The sequence below is a fragment of the Canis lupus genome, chromosome 12 (assembly GCF_048164855.1).
Source record: "Canis lupus baileyi chromosome 12, mCanLup2.hap1, whole genome shotgun sequence".
Taxonomy (NCBI): Eukaryota; Metazoa; Chordata; class Mammalia; order Carnivora; family Canidae; genus Canis; species Canis lupus.
Window position 1 is genome coordinate 8,123,471 of NC_132849.1, and position 22,489 is coordinate 8,145,959.

Here is a 22,489-nt window from a genome sequence, read left to right on the forward strand (position 1 = left end):
GATTGAAAAGTGAGGTATGACTAATAATGCTGATGCTACTGTTACCTAAACTGTTAGCTTGCAATATCATCCCTCAAAGTAAATTTTATATAGAATTTAATATATATATAATTCTAAAATAGTATTTTGCCTATAAATATGTCACCAAGTTCTTCTATGTATTTACTTGTAGAAGTCAATCAGGGAGACATTTGAGCACAAATATTTGACATTGGTGATATATATGGCATTAGCAGTCCTGTATCAACTTTAGCATTGAGTTTATTTCCATATTCTGTTAGCTTTGCAGAAACTTCTGAATCACACATATGTAATTCTAAATAGTAGAAATATTTGTTTAAATGACTGGAAATCTTAGGATATGCTTCAATTAAATAGATGTAGGAGCTTTATTCAAGATCTGCACAAATATATTTTAACACAACTGATAGAACATATTGGTTATCCTGAGAGCATTATCATTTCATATAAGATACAATTAAGTCTTCATGTTAACTTTTGTAATGATATAAAAGGAAAATGAATTTGAGAGCTAAGGAGCAATTTGCCCAAGTCTGGTCCTCTGCAGGCTGGCGTCTCAGAGCTGACCTTGCCTCCTCAGACTATTTAGGAGCTAAAGACTTGCTGGAAACCTGCTTTTGTGGATCTGAGCTATGGGCCACTAGCTCGCTCACCACATCCTACCTTTGCAGTTGCGAATCTAGAAACCTGGTCCTTGTTTGTGGCAGAAAGATCCAGGCCTCTCTCAACCATGAAATCCAAGGAGAGAGAGCAGTCCGGAGGCCAGGGGCTGCTACATCACACAGCTGGAATGGTGGGCTTGGACACCGGGCCACAGTCATGCCATGAGAGGGACTGGTGCTTACCTCACAGCGCAAGGACAGGAGGCCGAGCTCCTCTTTCAGAACATGATGGCTACAACAATCAACCTTAATGCCTGTACACAGTCCAGAATGGGATGGGCAGCGGGGAAACTGACTTTGTTTACTGCCTCTGCTTCGGACACTTTCCCAGCAAACACTGCTCCAAGCCAGCTGTGCGTGTAGTTGGCTCAATTGCTGCATCTGCCTGCCAATATTTTGAAAATGAAATGAGACTCAAGTGCTTGTAAAGCCCGGAAGGGAGAGAGGGCATATGCGAAGTATGTAAGTAGGTGAGGAGGAGTAGGTGTGTGAATGTGTGTGAAACAGAAAATATTTTCTTTTGACCTATAGCTTACTGATTATGGTACCTCCTTTCATTGGAATATTACACAGAAATGAAAAAGGAAACATGCAACCACATGAAGAATTGTCGTTGACATAATGTTGAGCAAATTAAGCCAGACACAAAAGAATACATTCTGAATATATGATTCCATTATATACATTCAAGAAAAATAAACCAGTGGTAAATAGGGACCATAATGGTGGATATTCTTCTGGGAGAAGGGTCTTGACTGAGAGGAGGGCAAGAAAAATATTTCTAGAGTCTGAAAATATCTTAACCTGGGCGGTGATTGCAGGAATATATATATATGTACAGATTTGTGTAATTTATGCTTAGGATTTCTGCATTTTACTTTCATAAATTGTACTTCAATAAAACATATCTATAATAACAGAAATGTATAAATATCTAATATAAAATGTTACTTGTTATCATATTTGTTTCAAATGTTTAATGATGATACAAAGACTCCCGTATTTCCCTCTCATCCCATTCCCCTCCCACTCTTCCTCCCCGTTTCCTTTCCCAGTTACTTGTTTTCATAAATGGGTTTGTAGGGATCATTTTATTATTTTTTAATAGTTTCCAGGCTATTTTTTTAAAAAAGATTTTTGTTTATTCATGAAAGACACGGGGGGGGGGGCGATGCAGAGACACAAGCAGAGGGAGAAGCAGGCTCCATGCAGGGAGCCTGACGTGGGACTCGATCCCAGGTCTCCAGGATTACACCCTGGGCAGAAGGCAGCGCTAAACCTCTGAGCCACCAGGGCTGCCCGGATTATTTTATTCTTAAAAACATTGTTAAAAAAAAATTGTTAATGTGCAATAGCCTAAACCACAAGGCAATATATTTTAAATGCAATTGTATAAAATGTGGGATTGCATAATTGCAAACTTAATTATGTGGATGGGGTGAGCCTGCTGTTGGCTACCTGGGTAGGAGTTCTGGAGGCTAGCTGGATAATCCATCTCTGTCTGAATCTTGGCTGCTATTTGGCACTACCCGGTGACACTTGTCTGCCTCAGTACAAATATATTTGGGGTTGATTTTAGCTTCTGAAACCTGACTGAGATTTGCAAGAACCTCATTGCAAATTGTCCCCTTCTTCGTATGCCTATCACAGGAACTGAGTCAGCCAAATACAGGCTATAGGCACCCAGTTCCAGTTTCTCTGTCATGGATTGTCTCTATTTCTCTCTACCTTTTTCTCCTCCATGACTACTTTATCTGTACTCCTTGAAAAGGTTTAAGAACATGAACCTGGCAGAGGATGAACACCAATCACCAATCATGTTATACCAGAATCTGTGTTACTGTAGTTATTATAGGGCTTTATATATAAGAATTGGAAAGGAGGAAGAGAAGCTATCTACATCGGAGGTTAATAAGACAACCCGAGAAAACTTACTGAAACACTTAACCATTAGGAATCCAGTGAATTGAATGATGTAAAATTAATTCACAAAGAAACCTCCGCTATAAACAAAAACCAACTGGGGGATGCAATGGAAGAGAATATCACATTTATAATAGCACACACACACACACACACACACACACCATAACCTTTTAAAAAATTACTTACTACAAATATTACCAAATACATCCACTCCTGACAACTTCAGTGGCTGCTGCCTCTTTAACAATTATAGCTTTAACGCTGCTCTATTCTTCTCACCTGCTAGATAAAAATCATAACTGTATCTGATCATGCCTGCCACCTGGATAAAATTCACTAAGATGCTCATCTTTGAACCCATCTCTACATCACCTAACACAAAGGCAATCCTATAATAAACCCTGCCTTACACCCACTTCTACAAACCCACATCTCCCCTTTGTGTGCAGTTTCCCTGCAGCAAATCTGCAATAACTCCGTCTTTGTTTGACTCTCAGGGGTGCTCCTCATGGCCTCTGGCTGGCTGACATCAACAGAAGCCTGTGCTGAAACTCCAAGCCAGAAAGAATCCCATTTTCACACCATGTTATACACAGAGCATGGACTGTGACAGTGAGCGCTGATGAATTTATTTTAAGAATATCTGGAACATCACAAAAATTGCACATGGATGAAGCCATGTTAAAAATCTCAGTGCTTCAAAGGGTCAGTATTATATAGACAGGTATCACTGAACATAGCAACATCAAATTAGAAAAAAATTGTAACCAACCAGCAGCCCTATGTGTATGAAGAATTTTTTTTTTGTATGAAGAATTTTAAAAGTCATTTATCAACACAAATATGTTAGAAGATATTTAGAAATTGCACAGAAACACTTATCAAATAGTACCACTACTTTTGAAATACCATTGCATACCTGCTGTATTAAGTATTCTATCCACATCTCCAATATTCTTTAGAATTCTCTGTACAGTTTATCAGCAAATCTCTTATTCCTCTAATTCCCTGTTCAAATTAATAACTCTCTATCTAACATTTCCCTCTTCAACTATGATGTGGATTCTTTCTCCTGACTGAACCCAGACTGATACAGAAGGTAACTTTTGCAGAGAAACATTGCTGTGTTGTGCTTACTTTCATCTTAATATCAACAAGTTAGAAGCTCTTCATCTATAGTTTTTTAATAATTCTTTTTCAAAAGGGACATAATGAATGATGGCTATTCTAGGAAGGGACAAAATACTCCGTGCTATAAAATTTCAAGACATAAGTTAAAAAGATAGTAGCCATAGTCAGTCTACTGGCACTATCCCTTACCGATACCTTTATGACTCCAGCTAATGTGTCAACCTAAAGATTAATGATTGCAAAGCATATCTGTCTCATCTCAGAAAGTAGAAACAAACTTCTGGGCTATTAAAGCATTTTTTTTTTCATTGTGAAATGTAACACACACAGAAATGAGCATACGTTTTTAGGAATGGTTTAACAGATGTGTACAGCAAACCCCAACAGCCAGGCACTCTAGAAGCTACATGAACCATACCCTGCCCCTTCCTCATCCACTCCTGATTACACCCTAGAAGTAGGGTGACAGCTCATCCTCACGGTTCCTGTAATTATTTCCTAGATTCAGTTTACCAAGTGCATGTAGCCCTAAAAGTAACGTTTAATTTCGTCTGATTCTGATCTTTATGTTTGTGTTTTGTTTTTCTTTGTTTGTAATATTTGTCCTCATCATGCATATAAATAACTCTGATGCATCATCTCCATTGCTGTAGTCACTGTTGATGGAAAGCTGAATTGTTTCCAATTTGGGGAATATTGCTGTTTCATGTATCCTGGTGAATTCATGCACACATGTCTGTAGAGTATGTATCTAGGAGTGGAACTGCTGGATCGTAGGGTCTGCATATTTCCAACTGTATGAGATACCACTAAAGAGCTTTCTAATGCAGTTCAGCCTATTAAACTCCCTCCAGAGATGTGTAAGAGTTGTTGTCATTCTACACCCTCATCAAAGTTTGGTATTGTCAGCTGTTTAGAAATCATTTGAATCCCTGACCTCCTCCCTCACCCACCACTCATACTACAAACATAACCACTGGGATGCCTTTCTGGGAGAGCTCCCGGGGTTCTGCTCTTCTGCTCTCACAGGTGCTCTTCTATTCCTAGATTCTGCACCGCCCCCTCCTCCGCCACCCCCTCCTCCCCCAACCTGGCTAGTCCCTGGCACCCAAGGACACACAGCAGAAAGAGCCACTTGACAAAATGAGCTGGAGTCTTTCTCTTGCCGGAAGCCAGGCACTGCCCGGGGAGGGGAGGGGGTGAGACCCCTGGTGGTGTCTGCCTCTGCCGCTCTGCCTAGAAAACACCCACCGAGGGAAACCGTCAGGTGTGTCCTAGGGCGAATGGAAATAGCCCAACCGGCATAGGACGGACTGACCCTTGAGCAAGAGCGTTGTCCTCCTTTCTCTGCAGCCCTTCTCCTTTGTCCAAGCTGCTCTCTGCCCCTCATCCCTCGTGCCAGCAGCCCCTCCCTCTCGCCTGTTTTATTCTCGCGCACCCCTCCCTCGGTTCTCCCTCGGTTCTCCCTCGTGCGCCCAACGGCACCGCCCAGGAAGCGAACTAGATAGGTAAGTTCTGGGAATGTCAACTAGACCGAGCCTTGGGAGGCTGGGGTTTCCTGCAAACCCTGCTTTGGCAGCTCCGCACTTTGCGCTCCCACTTCTCTAGAGGCCGCCCCTGGACCCTGACTCGCAGGCCAGTTGCAGGGACTGACCTGCTAGGACCGAGATCTGGGGCCATGAGGTCAGGAAGGACCTTACTCCCCCAAGGCCCTTCGCTCCCCACGCTAGTCCTCGTGGCGCTCCTGGTGGGTGCTCTTGGCGAGGATATGATTTTTCACCCTGAGTGGGGATTTGAGTCGTATGAAATCATCATTCCCAAGAAGCTGAGCTTCCGGGGAGGTCAGCAGGGTGCTGTGGAGCAAGTGTCTTACCTCCTGCAGGTCAAAGGCAAGAAGTATGTCCTTCACCTGTGGCCCAAGAGGTTTCTATTACCCCGAAATCTGAAGGTTCTCTCCTACACGGAACAGGAGAAACTCCTGGAGGATCATCCTTACATACCCAGGGACTGCAACTACGTAGGCTCGGTTGAAGGAACTCAGGATTCAGAGGCTACTTTAAGTACATGCATGGGGAGTCTTCGAGGCATATTGAAAATTGATGAGGAACATTACCAAATCGAGCCCCTCAGGGGCTCTTCCAGCTTTGAACATGTCATATATCTCCTGAAGGAAGAGGACAAATTTCAGAATCATACCTGTGGCTTAACTAATGATGTACTAGAAAAACAGCCCAGAATGAGAATATGGCTAGGCGTAGCGACTTTTATAATTCCTATAAGCATCAGAAGTACATGGAAGTGTACCTGTTCTTTGATCACGGTGTATATTTGTTTTCAGAATCCAATGTTACTCGAGTCATATATGATGCTGTTCTTTTGATGGCAATTATGGACACCTTCTTTAAAGAGGTTGGTATGAGGCTACATCTACAAGGTATTGAAATATGGACAGAAAGGGACAGATTAAATTTTGACAGAATGGAAACAAATGATATTCTAAACACATTTTTAAGAGATCAGGCCAAATTTACTGCGGCAAAAGATTGGTCACATTTGTATATTTCAATGCCTTTACATCATGCTTCTGGATGGGCATATATTGGAGGTGCATGTACAACAAACTACAGTGGATCAGTAAGTAGTTATAGAAATCGAAATATTCTTGCTGCCAGCAGAACGTCTGCTCATGAACTGGGCCATGGTGTAGGAATGAAACATGATACAGAATTTTGTCAATGTAGGGGTAGGCGAACTTGTATCATGGGCACTGGGAATAGTGGATTTAGTAATTGTAGTTATTTGCAGTTTTTTGATCATGTAAATTCAGCAGCACTCTGTCTGAATGATATCCCAGCACTGGATACAGGGCTGGTGAGATGTGGAAATAAAATTGTGGAAGAGAATGAAGACTGTGATTGTGGTTCAAGAGAGGAGTGTAAAAAAGACAAGTGTTGCCAACCGGATTGTAAATTCACGGAGGGTGCCAATTGTAGCACTGGGCTTTGCTGTCATAACTGCCACTTTCGTCCACTTGGGTACATGTGTCGAGAGGAAGATAATGAATGTGACCTTGCAGAGTACTGCAATGGAATCTCAAATTTCTGCCCAAATGACAGTTATAAGCTTGATGGAACCCCTTGCAAGCATAACTCCCTTTGTTTCAGAAAGAGGTGCCGTTCCAGATATGTGCAGTGCCAAAACATTTTTGGACCTCATGCCAAGGAGGCGCCTGATCAGTGCTATCACGCAGTTAATTTAATGGGTGATCAATATGGGAACTGTGAAATTTTAGGAGTCCGTGCCTATAAAGCTTGTACCAAGGCAAATGCAGTGTGCGGCAGGCTGCAGTGTATAAATGTCAACACCATCCCTGATCTGCCAGAGCATACGATCGTCATCTCTACTCATCTGCAAGAGGAAAATCTCATGTGCTGGGGGGTAGGCTACCACAAAGCCATGATACCCATGGGAATACCTGACATAGGTGTAATAAATGATGGTACCCGCTGTGGTTATAACGGACTATGTATTAACAGAACTTGTGTGAACGATTCAGTCTTGGATTTTAACTGTTTTCCTCAAAAGTGTAACCACCAAGGCATTTGCAACAATAAAAAAAAAAAAAACTGCCACTGCATGTATGGCTGGGCCCCTCCATTCTGTGAGGAGGTAGGGTATGGAGGAAGCATTGACAATGGGCCTGCGAGGAAGCAGAAAGAGGAGGCGCCTTCCCCAATACAGATTGTGTCCATTATGTTACTGCGCCTTATTTTCTTAGTCATCTCAGTGATTGTTGTGTTTTTCAGGAGATTGATAGGACAGTATATGCAGTTCAAACAGAAAGAAGCACCACCAGTTAACCCTAAAAAGAAGGCAAAAAATATCAAGGACCCAAACGAGTAATCAGGCGATCCACAGTCATCTCATAACACAGAATCATATATTGAACAAGCTTAGCACTTAGCCAAATGGCACTTTGTTCTTATTCCAATTTTTTTTAATGTAACTTTTCTTCAAGGTTGGATCGGCAAATAAATGATATTCTTGTTTGGGAAATAAATGAGTGCATTTTGCTTTCTTTTTTTAATACTTGAAAGATTTATTAATTAAAAAATTTTTTTTGTATATTTTTTAATTGGAGTTCAATTGCTGCTATGAACATTGGGGTGCCGGTGTCTCATCGTTTCACTGCATCTGTATCTTTGGGGTAAATCCCCCGCAGTGCAATTGCTCTATTTTTAACTCTTCGAAGAACCTCGACTCAGTTTTCCAGAGTGGTTGTACCAGTTCACATTCCCACCAACAGTGCAAGAGGGTTCCCCTTTCTCCACATCCTCTCCAACATTTGTGGTTTCCTGCCTTGTTAATTTTCCCCATTCTCACTGGTGTGAGGTGGTATCTCATTGTGGTTTTGATTTGTATTTCCCTGATGGCAAGTGATGCGGAGCATTTTCTCATGTGCATGTTGGCCATGTCTATGTCTTCATGGTGAAATTTCTGTTCATGTCTTCTGCCCATTTCATGATTGGATTGTTTGTTTCTTGGGTGTTGAATTTAATAAGTTCTTTATAGATCCTGGATACTAGCCCTTTATCTGATATGTCATTTGCAAATATCTTCTCCCATTCTGTAGGTTGTCTTTTAGTTTTGTTGACTGTTTCTTTTGCTGTGCAGAAGCTTTTTATCTTGATGAAGTCCCAATAGTTCATTTTTGCTTTTATTTCCCTTGCCTTCATAGATGTATCTTGCAAGAAGTTTCTGTGGCCAATTTGAAAAGGGTGTTGCCCATGTTCTCCTCCAGGATTTTGGTGGATCCTTGTCTCACATTTAGATCTGTCATCCATTTTGGGTTTATCTTTCTATATGGTGTAAGAGAATTGTCTAGTTTCATTCTTCTGCACATGGCTATCCAATTTTCCCAGCAACATTTATTGAAGAAACTGTCCTTTTTCCAGTGGATGGTGTTTCCTACTTTGTCGAATATTAGTTGACCATAAAGGTGAAGGCCCATTTCTGGGTTCTCTCCTGTTCCATTGATCTATGTGTCTGTTTTTGTGCTAGTACCATGCTTTCATGATGACCACAGCTTTGTAGTACAACTTGAAATGTGGCATTGTGATGTCCCCGGCTCTGGTTTTCTTTTTCAATATTCCCCTGGATATTCGAAGTCTTTTCTGATTCCACACAAATCTTAAAATAATTTGTTCTAACTCTCTGAAGAAAGTCCATGGTATTTTGATAGGGATTGCATTAAACATGTAAATTGCCCTGGGTAACATTGACATTTTCACAATATTAATTCTGCCAATCCATGAGCATGGAATATTTTTCCATCACTTTGTGTCTTCAATTTTTTTCAGAAGTGTTCTATAGTTTTTAGGGTATAGATCCTTTACTTCTTTGGTTAGGTTCATTCCTAGGTATCTTAATGCTTTTGGGTGCAATTGTAAATGGGATTGACTCCTTAATTTCTCTTTCTTCAGTCTCATTGTTAGTGTATAGAAATGCCACTAATTTCTGGGCATTGATTTTGTATCCTGCTACACTGCTGAATTGCTGTATGAGTTCTAGCAATCTTGGGGTGGAGGCTTTTGGGTTTTCTATGTACAGTATCATGTCATCTACGAAGAGGGAGCATTTGACTTCTTTGCCAATTTGAATGCCTTTTATTTCTTTTTGTTGTCTGATTGCTGAGGATAGGACTTCTAGGACTATGTTGAATAGCAGTAGTGAGTATATATAGACCTGATCTTAGGGAAAAGGCTCCCAGTGTTTCCCCATTGAAAACGATATTTGCTGTGAGCTTTTCCTACATGGCTTTTAAGATGCTCTGGAATGTTCCCTCTATTCCTACACTCCGAAGAGTTTTGATCAGGAATGGATGCTGCATTTTGTCCAATGCTTTCTCTGCATCTATTGAGAGGATCATATAGTTCTTGTTTTTTCTCTTATTGATGTGATCTATCATGTTGATTGTTTTACAAGTGTTGAACTAGCCTTGCATCCCGGGGATGAATCCCACTTTGATATGGTGAATAATCGTAATGGACTGTTGGATCCTATTAGCTAGTATCTTGTTGAGAATTTTTGCATCTGTGTTCATCAGGTATATTGGTCTATAATTCTCCTTTTTGGTGGGGTCTTTGTCTGGTTTTGGAATTAAGGTGATGCTGGCCTCATAAAATGAGTTTGGAAGTATTCCACCCCTTTCTCTCCTGCGAAATGGCTTTAGTAGAATAGGTATTATTTCTTCTTTAAACATTTGATAGAATTCCCCTGGGTAGCCCTCTGACCCTGGACTTTTGTGTCTTGGGAGGTTTATGATAACTGCTTCAATTTCTTCCCTGGTTATTGGCCTGTTCAGATTTTCTATTTCTTCCTGTTCCCGTTTTGGTAGTTAGTGGTTTTCCAGAAATGCATCCATTTCTTTTAGATTGCCTAATTTATTGGTGTATAGCTGCTCATAATACGTTTATAAAATCACTTGTATTTCCTTGATATTGGCTGTGATATCTCCTTTTTCATTCATGATTTATAAATTTGAGTCTTTCTCTTTTCTTTTTAATAAGGTTGGCTAATGGTTTATCTGTCTTATTAATTATTTCAAAGAGCCAACTCCTGGTGTTGTTGATCTGTTCTACAGGTTCTTCTCATATCTATTTCATTGATTTCTGCTTAAATCTTTATTATCTCTCTTGTTCTGCTTGGTGTAGGTTTTATTTGCTATTCTTTCTCCAGTTCCTTTAGGTGCAAGGTTAGCTTCTGTGTTGAGTTTTTTCCCATTTTTTTTGAGGGAGGTTTGAATTGCGATATATTTCCCTCTTTGGACTGCTTTTGCTGAATCTCAAAGATTTTGAATGGTTGTATCTTTATTTTCATTAGTTTCATTAGTTTTCATTGTTCTCTAGTTTCCTGGTTGACCCATTCATCTTTAAGTAGGATGGTCTTTAACCTCCACGTGTTTGAGTTTCTTTCGAATTTCTTCTTGTGAGTTCTAGTTTCAAAGCATTATGATCTGAAAATATGCATGAGACAACTCCAATCTTTTGGTATCGGTTAAGACATGATTTCTGACCCAGTGTGTGGTCTATTCTGGAGAACATTCCATGTGCCCTTGAGAAGAATGTGTATTCAGTTGCGTTTGGATGGAAATCCATCTGGTCCAGTGTGTTGTTTAAAGCCCTTGTTTCTTTGGTGATGTGATGCTTGTAATAGTTGTCATTTGCAGAAAGTGCCATGTTGAAGTCTTCTACTATTAATGTATTATTATCTAAGTATTTCTTTACTTTGGCTATTAATTGATATCCTTGGCAGTTCCCACATTAGGGGCATAAATATTCATGATTGTTAGGTCTTCTTGTTGGATAGATCCTTTAAGTGTGATAGAGGGTCCCTCTTCACCTCTTACTACAGTCTTTGGGATAAACTTTAATTTATCTGATATGAGGATTGCAACCCCAGCTTTATTTTGAGGGCCATTTGAATGGTAAATGGTTCTTCAATCTTTCATTTTCGGGCTGTAGGTGTCCTTAGGTGTAAAATGAGTCTCTTGGAGACAGCAAATATCCAGTCCAAAACCCTGCATCTTTTGATGGGATCATTTAGCCCATTCACGCTCAGAGTAACTATTGAAAGATATAAATTTGGTGTCATCATAATACCTATTCAGTCCCTGTTTTTGTGGATTATTTCTTTGGGCTTCTTCTTTCTTTTACAGGGTCCCCTTTAATGTTTCTTGCAGAGCTGGTTTGATGGTCACATATTCTTTCAGCTTCTGCCTATCTTGGAAGCTCTTTATCTCTCCTTCTATTCTTAATGACAGCCTTGCTGGATTAATTATTGTTGGCTACATGTTCTTCTTTTTTAGTACCTTGAATATATCCTTCCAGACCTTTCTGGCCTGTCAGGTCTCTGTGGAGAGGTCTGCTGTTAATCTAATATTTCTCCCCATATAAGTTAAGAATCTCTTGTCTCTCGCTGCTTTAAGAATTTCTCTTTGTCTTTGGAATTTGCAAGTTTCATTATTAAATGTCAAGGTGTTGAATGGTTTTTATTGATTTTGTTGGGGTGGGGGGCTCTCTATCTCTTGGATCGAATGCCTGTTTCCCTCACAAATTAGGGAAGTTCTCAGCTATGATTTGTTCAAATATGCTTTCTGGCCCTCTGGAAGAGGGACTTTCAATAAGGATAAAAGGATTAACTTAACAGAAAGATAACCACCTTAAATTTGCACTCATCTGATAATATGGCTTCAAAATATACAATATAGCTTTCAAAATGAATGAAATGATTGCTGTATTGTATTTTTAGAAGACTGGCTGGAGACCATTACTAGGATTTTGATTGTTATCTCCACTACAGGTTTTCTACAATCCTTGCTGTCCCCTTGGCCAAAACAGATACTTGGCCAAAGGATATGGTATCCTTGCCCTGGAGGTCTATTTCCCCACCCATTATATGGACCAGACAGACCTGGAGAATTATAACAATGTGGAAGCAGGGAGCTACGCGGTGGGCTTTGGCCAAACCCATATGGGCTTCTGCTCTGTCCAGGAGGACCTCAACTCCCTGTGTCTGACGGTGGTACAGCAGCTAATGGAGTGCATGCAGTTCCCATGGAACTCTGTGGGTTGGCTGGCAGTGGGCACAGAGATGGTCATTGACAAGTCCAAGGCTGTCAAAACAGTGCTCATGGAGCTCTTCCAGGATTCAGGGAATACTGACATTGAGGGCATAGGTACCACCAATGCCTGCTATGGTGGCACTGCCTCCCTCTTCAATGCTGCCAACTGGGTGGAGTCTAGCTCCTGGGATGGTATGTGTTTCCCAAGACCTTATGTAAGAAAGGAGCTGGGTTAGAGGTTTAATCCTCAGTTTTGTTTCTCCATCTCCTAAGTGATTTCATCAGGGAGGGGACGACAACTTATTCACACAGCTGCTGCTATCATCGACAACCACAATGTTGATAACTGCTTAGACTTCTATAGCTTTATACTGTTAATTAGGTAGCATGTTCACAAGTCATTCATTTAGACCCCCCCAACAGCCTAGGAAGTAGGTATTATGCCTGATTTATAGGTAAGAAAAATGGAGGATCTGATATCTTACGTATAGTGTGTGGCATTGATGAGACACCAAAACAAAAAAAAAATCAAATATATTCCTATGTCTCAGAAGTTTCTCTGAAGCCTCTGAGAGAAGGAGATTTAAACAAGTTTAGGTATTAAAGAGAAAACATCCTGGTAGAAATAGACTTAAAGGATCAGGATAAAACAAACAAAAAAAAGAGTCACAGGACAGACTGTTACACAGAGTCTTTATTCTCTTATTCCCTTGTCTGGTTACTAGGAAATTATTTTTTGATTAACATAGTCTTAGAAAGATTTTGTTTATTTATTTATTTATTTAAGAGACAGTGGGTGGGGAGGAGCAGAGGGCGAGGGCTAAGCAGACTCTTTGCTGAGTGTAGAGTCCAACACCGATCATGATCCCATGATCCTAATACCATGACCTGAGCTGAAATCAAGAGCTGGACACCTAACCTACTGAGCCACTAAAGCACCCCATATTTCTTCCTTAACATATTAACATATTAACATTTTCTTGTATCTTTCTTTTATATCCCTTAACCATTTGAGCCTCAGAGTTCTTATTTGGCAACCTGCCTGTACAAGAGATCCACAGATACGTGAATAAATATTATCTGGACTTAGTATGTTTACTAAGTGGAAACTGGAATTTAAAACATTCATAATGAACATAATTTACAATTAACATAATGAACACACATTATAAAATTAATTATAAATTCTTAATATTGGTAGGGACCTTAGAGATTATCTAATCAAATATTCTTTTATTTCAAAGCGAAGTCAAAAAGAATTAGACAGTTTTCTATCTGGTGCAATTCCACACACCTATTCAGTAATTTTTTTTTAAGTAGGCTCCACACCCAGCGTGGAGCCCAGTGTGGGGAGAGAACTCACGACTCTGAGATCAAGACCTAAGCTTAGATCAAGAGTCCAAGGCTCAAACGACTGAGCCACCCAGGCACCTAATTTATTCAGTATTGTTTTTGACTGCCCTGCATAGGCTCACCATCAATTGTTCCGTGATTTGCGATGTTCCAATCTCCACATCATCAAATCTGTTGGTAGAGTGCTTCTCCTACTCGGCACTTAGATTATTGCCTCCTTAGCAACCCCTATTACCATCACCATCAATATTTCAGCCAAGCATTTAGTTGAAGAGTAGAAATGAAGGGCATGGGATACTCACTAGCCTCTAACAGAAAATCAAAACCTTGTTTGGGAATAGCATCATCTTCAATTATGTCATTTTAAAAGAGTAGATTCTGATGAGTGGCAAGATATTCCCTCTTTAACATGATGCCTTGGTAGAGGGGAAATTTTTTTTAAAAAAAACTATTGAGATGTGAATCATTAGTTGTATCAAAACAAAAACCATATTTAAGCTTGAGCCTGATGGCAACCACCAAGACCAGACAAAGCCAATGTTGGTGGGATGTCAGCTTTGACCTGTCCAACCATCCAGCTGGGGTTTCTTCAGATGAGCAGAAGTGGTTTTGGGACTCACCAAGAAGTTCCAAATCACAGTACTATGATGGAAGAAAAAGTGGTACAGCCTCAGATTGTCCAGAAGACGTCATTTTTCTTGTCATTTTTTGGGTTGTTAGTGAAAGTAATTGAAATGTATAGCTAAAAAAATATGCATGCACACAAATGAGTGTAAAGCAAAGACAGAGTTCCATTTTGACACCCCATTACTACTTTCCAGAATTTCACATCAACAGTTTCTATGTATTCTTCCGGAATTTTTCTTTGTACTTACAAGAACACACATACATAACTATTCAATTTTAGTTCTTAACATTGTACATATTATTCCTTATCTCTATGATGTCTTAGAGGTCATTCTATATCAATATATATAAGATTTACTTCCTCTTTTAAAAGCCTTACATTATTCTATTGATGAATATTCCAAATTTTATTTAATTAGTCCCATATTGATGGATATTTAGATTTTGTATATTTTTGCAATTATAAAACATTACATAATATCACATAATAGCTTTGCATGCTTGTGATAATGTATTGTAAGAATAGGTTTCTAGAAATGGAGTTACCAGTTATGCTGATATAAAATTTTGATAGGATGTGCCAAGTAGGGGCACCTAGTTGGCTCATTTGGTTAAGTGTCTGCCTTTAGCTCAGGTCATTATCCCAGGGTCCTGGGATAGAGCCCCATATCAGGCTGCTTGCTCAGCGGGGAGTCTGCTTCTCCCTCTATCCATCTCTTTTGCTTGTTCTCTCTCTCTCAAATAAATAAAAATCTTTAAAAAAAAATATCCCAAATTGTTCTTCAAGATGTTGTACAAAAGTTCATTCCTACAATGCATATTATCAAGCTTTTTAATCTTTGTCAATTTAATAAGGAAAAATAAGGATTTGCTTTTTTTTTCATTATAAGAAAGATTCAATATTTTTAGGATGTTCATTGGCCGTTCCCAATACATATTTTTGGGTTTTTTTTAATGAGACTTCTATAAATGAAGGAAATAGTTTTTTGTTGGTTGTAAGTACTGCAAATACATTCCCAGTTTGCCTGAGTTTGTTTCTGATGATAAGTTTGAATTTTTAGGTAGTCAAATTTACTAATCTTTTCCTTAACGTCTTCTAAATATTTTTCTATAGTTTCCAAGCAATATGTATAACAATGCTTTTTTGTTGGGGTTGGAGGTAGAGTTGTTATAATTCTTAGAAGGTTCTTGGGTTCTCATTGAATTTGTGTTGGAATCCTGAATCTGAATCCTTACCATACCACCTATTAATTGTGTGACTTGGGCCAAGTGACTTAAGTTCTTTGGACCTCCATTTCTTTGTTGATAAGGAGGGAATAACTATACCTGATATATAGACTTATTGTGAGGGAAGGGATTTTTCTTTTTGTTCACTGGTGTATCTTTAGTACTTAAAATTGTGCCTAGCTCACAGGAAGCACAGAGTCTACATGAGATTTGGGTAGTGATCTCGAGTAGAGATAATTACTTCTTGTCTTTCATTACAGGTGGCTATGCAGTGTGGTCTGCAGAGACATTGCAGTCTATCCCAGTGATAGTGACTGGTGATAATGCTCACCCCACAGGTGGGGCCAGAGCTGTGACTGTGCTGGTTGGGCCCATGGCCCCTCTGACCCTTGAAAGAGGTCTGTGATAAACTGTGGAAATGTGGTACCAAGAGACTGTGCACAGCAAATGCATAGCTCCCAATCCCAAGTTAGCATACCCACTACACAGGGCTGAAGTATGGATTTGAAGATGACATGGCTTGCCTTCAAAGGGCTGAACTGGGGAGCAAAGGGCAAGGGGGAAGGGAAGAGAGGGATCTGTGTGGTTTCCTCTTCTGCACCATCATGCATTGGAATAATGATGCATGGAATGAATGACATTGGTGTTGCAGATGAGGCTCTTTAAGGAGCCTGACTGACAATTGAAGGTGAAAGAAGATAATTGCATATAAGGAGAATGGTTCTCCTTTGAGACTTTTGGTGACTATTCCAGATTTTGTTAAGGCCATATATGTATGGAAATGGAAATATAAATCTCATTTATATAAGATAAACCATCTTTTAACTCCCTTTGAACATAGGAGGGATGTTGAGTGGGCTGAGACAGAGAAAGATGAGGAAACTGTTAGTACATGGCTCTCTATCCTCTCTGCTCCATAAGGCTGCATAAAACAGTTCCTGAATCTCTCCATGCGCCTTGCCTGAGCTTAGAGGAACCCACACGAAGAACATATATGACTTCTACAAACCAGATACAGCTACAGAGTACCCAAGTGGATGGGAAGCTCTCCATCCAGTGCTACCTATGGGCCTTGAACAGGTGTTATGCATAATACCATAAAAAAATCCAGAGCCAGTGGAAGCAAGGTACAGGGCTCAGAAGACAGGAGTAGATACTGTATTTTTGTGGCCATGAGTTGGTTCTAAAGGTTTAGACAAGGTTCCTTCTCTCCTCCAAAAATGATCTCAAGAGAATTGTTTCATGTTCCCTTCCTCTTACACCCTTCTCTGGGTCTATGCTAAAGTCCATCTGGAAGCAATCCAAATTCAAGTATGAAGCTGCCTTTAACTTGAGCTAAATGAAAGAAAGTAAACAATCTAGGGCCAAAGCCACCAGTAGGAAACCAGTGGGTGTCAGCCACCTGGAGAGGTACTGTGGTGAGTCAGAATAACCACATCCTACTGGGGCTTGGATTTGTTTCTGTTGAAGTCAGGATTGATTTGACTCACAGTTTGTAATTTGCTACCTTTTAAAGTCTGATCGATGATGAAAAATCTTACTTCTACTCTCAGTGTACTAAAGTGTTAGTGATTTTTCTTTGGATGGTAATGTTATAAGTTAATTTTATTTTCACCTTTAGTTTCTGAGTTTTCCTGCTAAGAAAATATGTATTGCTTTCATAATCAGAAAAGAAACAATATTTTAAGAGTACAGAGCAATCTACTTTAAAAAAAAGAAAACGGTTCTTACCTGCTTAACTATGGCCTGAAGGGCACCTGGATAGGCAGTTTTCAGTGTGGGAAAAGGCATTTGTGGAAGTGTCAGAACATGGATGCTGTAGGGGTGGCCTTAGGAGCCACTTCTTGCCCTTTCCACTGCACTGAAAGGGATGCCAGCCATCACCACTGGCCCATATGAGTAAGCAGTGGACTTGGACTTCTCTACCTTCCAACCACTCCTATTGGCTAACTGCTCTCACCAACTCTGAATTCCTTCAGCATTCTAATTTTGCTCCTTAACCTCATATGGAATTTGACTGATGCTGCTTTGGCTCTCAGCACTAAAAGAGAGTCTGGGGTGGCTATAGAGTCAGGGACATCAGAACCAAAGTCTAAAGTCAGGGGCACTTGTGTGACTTAGTGGTTGAGCATCTGCCTTCGGGTCAGGGCATAATCCCAGGGCCCTGGGATCAAGTCCCACATCGGGTTCCCCACAGGGAGCCTGCTCCTCCTTCTGCCTATGTCTCTGCCTTTCTCTCTGGGTCTGTCATGAATGAATAAATAAAATCTTTTTTAAAATAAACAATAAAAATGAATCCAATGTCAGCCATTTTCAAGTTGGGTAACCTTGGACACATGACCTATCTTCATATTTTAGAAACTTTGTTTCCTCTTTTTAAAAATAGACAAAGTAACACAACACTAGTTTTATTTGGAGGAATTATCTGTCACAAAGGTTGGCAATAGTAGACAGGAAGAAAATATGTGTTTCTTTCCTTATAAATAGAGTACTTAGCAAGATACTTGTAAAGTGAACGAACAAACCTTTCAAGTGTTTGCTGGAGTAGGAGCTGGTTCTCTGGAATGCCACAAGTCCCTCAGCACACTTAGGTCTTGGGGTGTAGGTCTACGCGGCTCATCTGCCATGGCACATCCTTACTTTCACACTTCCTCTTCCAGCTGGCATCGATCGGCCTTTCACTCTCGATGACTTACAGTTTATGATCTTTCACACACCCTTCTGCAAGATGGTCCAGAAATCCCTGGCTCGCCTGATGTTCAATGACTTCCTGTCAGCCAGTAGTGACACACAGTACAGGATGGCAACTTTGGAGCCATCCAAAGATGGCTTGGGAGCATCAGGCCTCATTCTCACTTGCCATTGTTGAGTTAATGTCTTGCCCTATTAACTTAATTTCCCTATCTATGAAATGGAGATAGTCCAGCTCACCCCCTTTGAAGAATATTGTTTATTGATGCATTACTCCAAGACATATAGAAAAGAATTATCCTCAATACACAATTCCCACTGGAAACAAAATATTCCCTTTTCTTCTTGGTCGCTGTTAAGTTCAAGTTTTGGAGTATTCTACCAATATTTGTCCCCATTACTAACTACTATTACTAACCCTGCCACTAACATCAAACACAAAACGTCAAAATGAGCACAAACACTACTTATAAGACTTGCTCCATGAAAAAAATTCTAACATATACCAAAGACAATAGTTTAATATCATTAATATATGGAAGTCTCATCAGTGATAAACACCCTAATAGAAAAATGAACAAGAGATATGGACCAGAAATTTCCTCAAAGAAGAAATGCACAGGATCCTATTTTCAAATGTGCTTACTCATTAGTAACAAATTTAAACAAGTTACCATTTTCCTTACATAGCCTTTAAAAATTTTTGAATACCCAGAATTGATGAGGCTCTGGGAAAACAGGCAACAGTGGATGTGTAAATTGATACAAGGGCTTTGGGGAGAAAAAGAAAACACAAAACAAAGGCCCAAAAGATGTGCACACCTTTTGGCTCAGTAAATCCACATGTGTAAGGGAACATGTAGTGCTTAAACTGGGGAGGACAGGAATGGGGAGACTGGTTCTAGTAGGGCACATCATATCATGGCTCATTCTGCAGCCTTTAAAGTGCTTAGGGATGGTGATTTAAGGTCATAGAGAAAATTAGTTAGGGATGCATGCTGAATAGAATACACAGCATGATTTTATTTTCTAGTTAGCCTTATGAAAATGGAGATGGATGCTACAAGGAAAACTGACCCAAGTACTCTCTCTGAATCATAGGGCTATGATTGACATTGTTTTTCTTTGTACTTGTCTGTATTTCCAAATATTTTGTAATAAAAAAGTGCCTAAAAGTCTCTCCAGACGCTCTTACTTTTTCCCCTTGATGCCTTCTTCCCTTTCTGTGATCTCTCACCTGGCCTGTGTCTCTGGCTGCCTCCCAGGTGCCTGGAACTACAACAAGGACATGGATAAAGCACTTCAAAAGGCCTCCCTGGACACATTCAACAAGAAAACCAAGGCCTCCCTTTACCTCTCCATGCATTATAGGAATATGTACACCTCATCCCTGTACGGGTGCCTGGCCTCCCTTCTGTCCCGGTGAGTACTACACCTAACCACCTAGCCCCGCCTCCTACGCCCCACTCCATGGTCTGAAGAGTCAACCAGGTTTGGTTCACTTTCCAGTTCAGAAATTTTTAAGGAAGGAAGATGGAATGAGAGATAATGAAAGAAACTCATTTCAAAGGTGCATGTAGAGGCAGATTTAGTATCAATATTAAAGAGTGGTCTCCAAAGTGATGATGTATGATGTCAAGGTATGTGCAAGATCTACTTGGATAAAGCAAGCAAATAGTAGAACTTTGATGCATATTTTTATCTCATCCATTTAAAATCTCTGTCCTTAGTAAAGCATGGTGGTTAGGAGAGTGTAGCTTTAGAACCCATAAGTGAAGCTTCTTTTGGCTAAGATCAAGTGTAGAACCCATATGTGAGGTCTAAATACCACCTATTAGCTTTGATCTTGGAAAAATACTTGACTTCTACGTGCTTCACTTGCTCCATCTATAAAACATGCACACTAACAATACCTACTGTCCAGTGTTTTGATGAATGTTAAATTGTAAAGGCATTAAAATACTAATGTTCAGCAAGTGTTCAGATGCTAGTTGTTACTTTTATTGATACTCTGTTTTGTGGGTTTTATGTACTTGTACCCACACATAATGTAGGAGATACATATATGAACTCAATCAAATTATTACTGATGAAGGGATGATTTAAAAGGTACAACTGCTGAGCATTGCCAGACAACATGGAAGCCTTGAAGTGGCCTGACCTCCAAACCTTAGATTTCACTGAACTCTTCTTGTCCTTGTAGTTGGAGAGAAGCTCCTTTTATATTCCAAATTCTGTTATGTTCAATGTGCCTTTTGTATCTTGGATTTTGGCCACTCTCCTGGCAAGTTTCCTTCTTTCTGGGTTTATTTCCAGGGTCTTCTAAAAGCCCTTCTTTGTGCAAAGTGCCTGGAGCCCATTTCTACTTACAAGAGGTTGACTAGATTGGGGTGATAGGTTGATGGCTTATTTGAAGGGCAGAATATAATGCCAATGGGCTCCTTGTGTTTTGATTTCTTTACGTGCAGGCACTCTGCCCAGGACTTGGCTGGCTCCAGGATTGGTGCCTTCCCTTACAGTTATGGCTTGGCAGCAAGGTTTTTTGTTTTTTGTTTTTTGTTTTTTTTAATTTCAAGTGTCTTGGGATGCTTCTCCAGCTGAGTCCTGTCTTTCTATCAAGCACTTCTGGTAAGATTCATCAGGTAAAAGGAACCACTCTGCCTCACCAGTACAGAGGCTCCCATCTGGACTAAGAACAGAGGAATTAGGGTACCTGGGTGGTTCAGTCAGTTAAGCATCTGCCTTCAGCTCAGGTCATGATTCCAGGGTCCTGGGATGGAGCCCACAATGGGCTCCCTGCTAAGCAGGGAGTCTGCTTCTCTCTCTCCTTCCCCCCCTCTTCCTGCTTGTGCTCTCTCTCTCTCTCGCTATCTCTGGCTTTCTCTCTCTCAAATTAATGAATAAATAAAATCTTTAAAGAAAAGAAAGGGGACACCTACGTGGCTCAGTTGGTTAAGCGTCTGCCTTTAGCTCAGGTCATGATCCCAGGGATCAAGCCCCACATCAGACTCTCTGCTTCAGGGAGTGCCTGCTTCTCCCTCTTCCTCTGCCTTCTATCTCCCTGCTTGTGCTCTCTCTCTCTCTCTCTCTCTCAATCTCTCTCTCTCTGTCAAATAAATACAATTAAATAATAACAAAAATAAAGAAAAAAAAAAAAAAGAACTGAGGAACTCCCTGAAGGGATTTAAGCAATGGATGATGTTTGTTTAATTTATGTAGTTCAAGTATTTGGCTACTACTTGGAACTAGGTCGAAGAGAAACAAAGGTAGAAAGGGTAAACCAGTCAGGTTGTTCCAGCAAACAGTCCAGGCAGGAGGTAATTAATGTCCATTTGGTTGCAACTGGTTAAAAGGAAGTTGATGGATTTGAAATTTTCAATAATGTTTTTGGTCACTTTATGTCAGATGGGATCCAGGATGTGCATCCTACCACTTATGTGGGACATACCTGGACTAGAAGAGTGTGTTTGCCCATATGTTGCACCAACATTATGTTTGTTGACCTTTATTATTTCTCAACATTCCAAGTCACACACAGCACTTTCAGACTGTCCAGCCTGCTCTTCTGTCAGGCAGAACCATCATGGGGACCCTGCCCACGTCCCCTGGCTCCTGTGACATTGGGCACAGGTGGCTCAGAGGTCCAGGCTTGGAGCTGGGCAGGCTCCTGATGCGGGCAGGAGGGCCCCTCTGCATAGCCTTACCTCAGACAAGAAATAGGTACTGGGGGCAAGGGCAGAGGGATGCCCGGGGTGAGACTCACACTGAATGTCCTTCTTTTGCTTCTTTAGATCCTACAGATGGTGGTGCCTGGGAAATCTACACTAGCAGAGTTTCTGCCCATGGATCATGTTTTTAAAAGCACACTCTTAGATGGAAACGGATTGGATTGGACACAGTTGTCCCCAGAAGCAGCGGCCCTGGAGAGTGAGGGGCCATCCTTAGTGGTCCTTCCTGCCTTTCTCTGCTGCAGTCACCGTCCTGGGCTAGTGGTGGGGCAGGAGTCCTCTGTGGAAGAGGGAGTGAGGAAGAGGGGAAGGCCTAGCCCAGAATCACCGCCCTCCAGACCTGGGATACAAATCCAGATAACTGCCTATCGTGTTCCCTTGTGGCCATTAGCCTTATTAGATTTCTGTGCTGTTACATCTTGATTCCTTTCTTAAGTTTTTCTATCAATTTCCAAATGTTGTAGCTGGTACTAAACCCATAAAACACACTGCAAAAGTGA

At 40.5% G+C, this 22,489-nt stretch overlaps 1 pseudogene; it reads left to right on the plus strand.

The window, feature by feature from the left end:
• Window positions 1–3,275: 3,275 nt before the first annotated feature.
• Window positions 3,276–22,489, plus strand: LOC140601890 (hydroxymethylglutaryl-CoA synthase, mitochondrial-like; annotated as a pseudogene).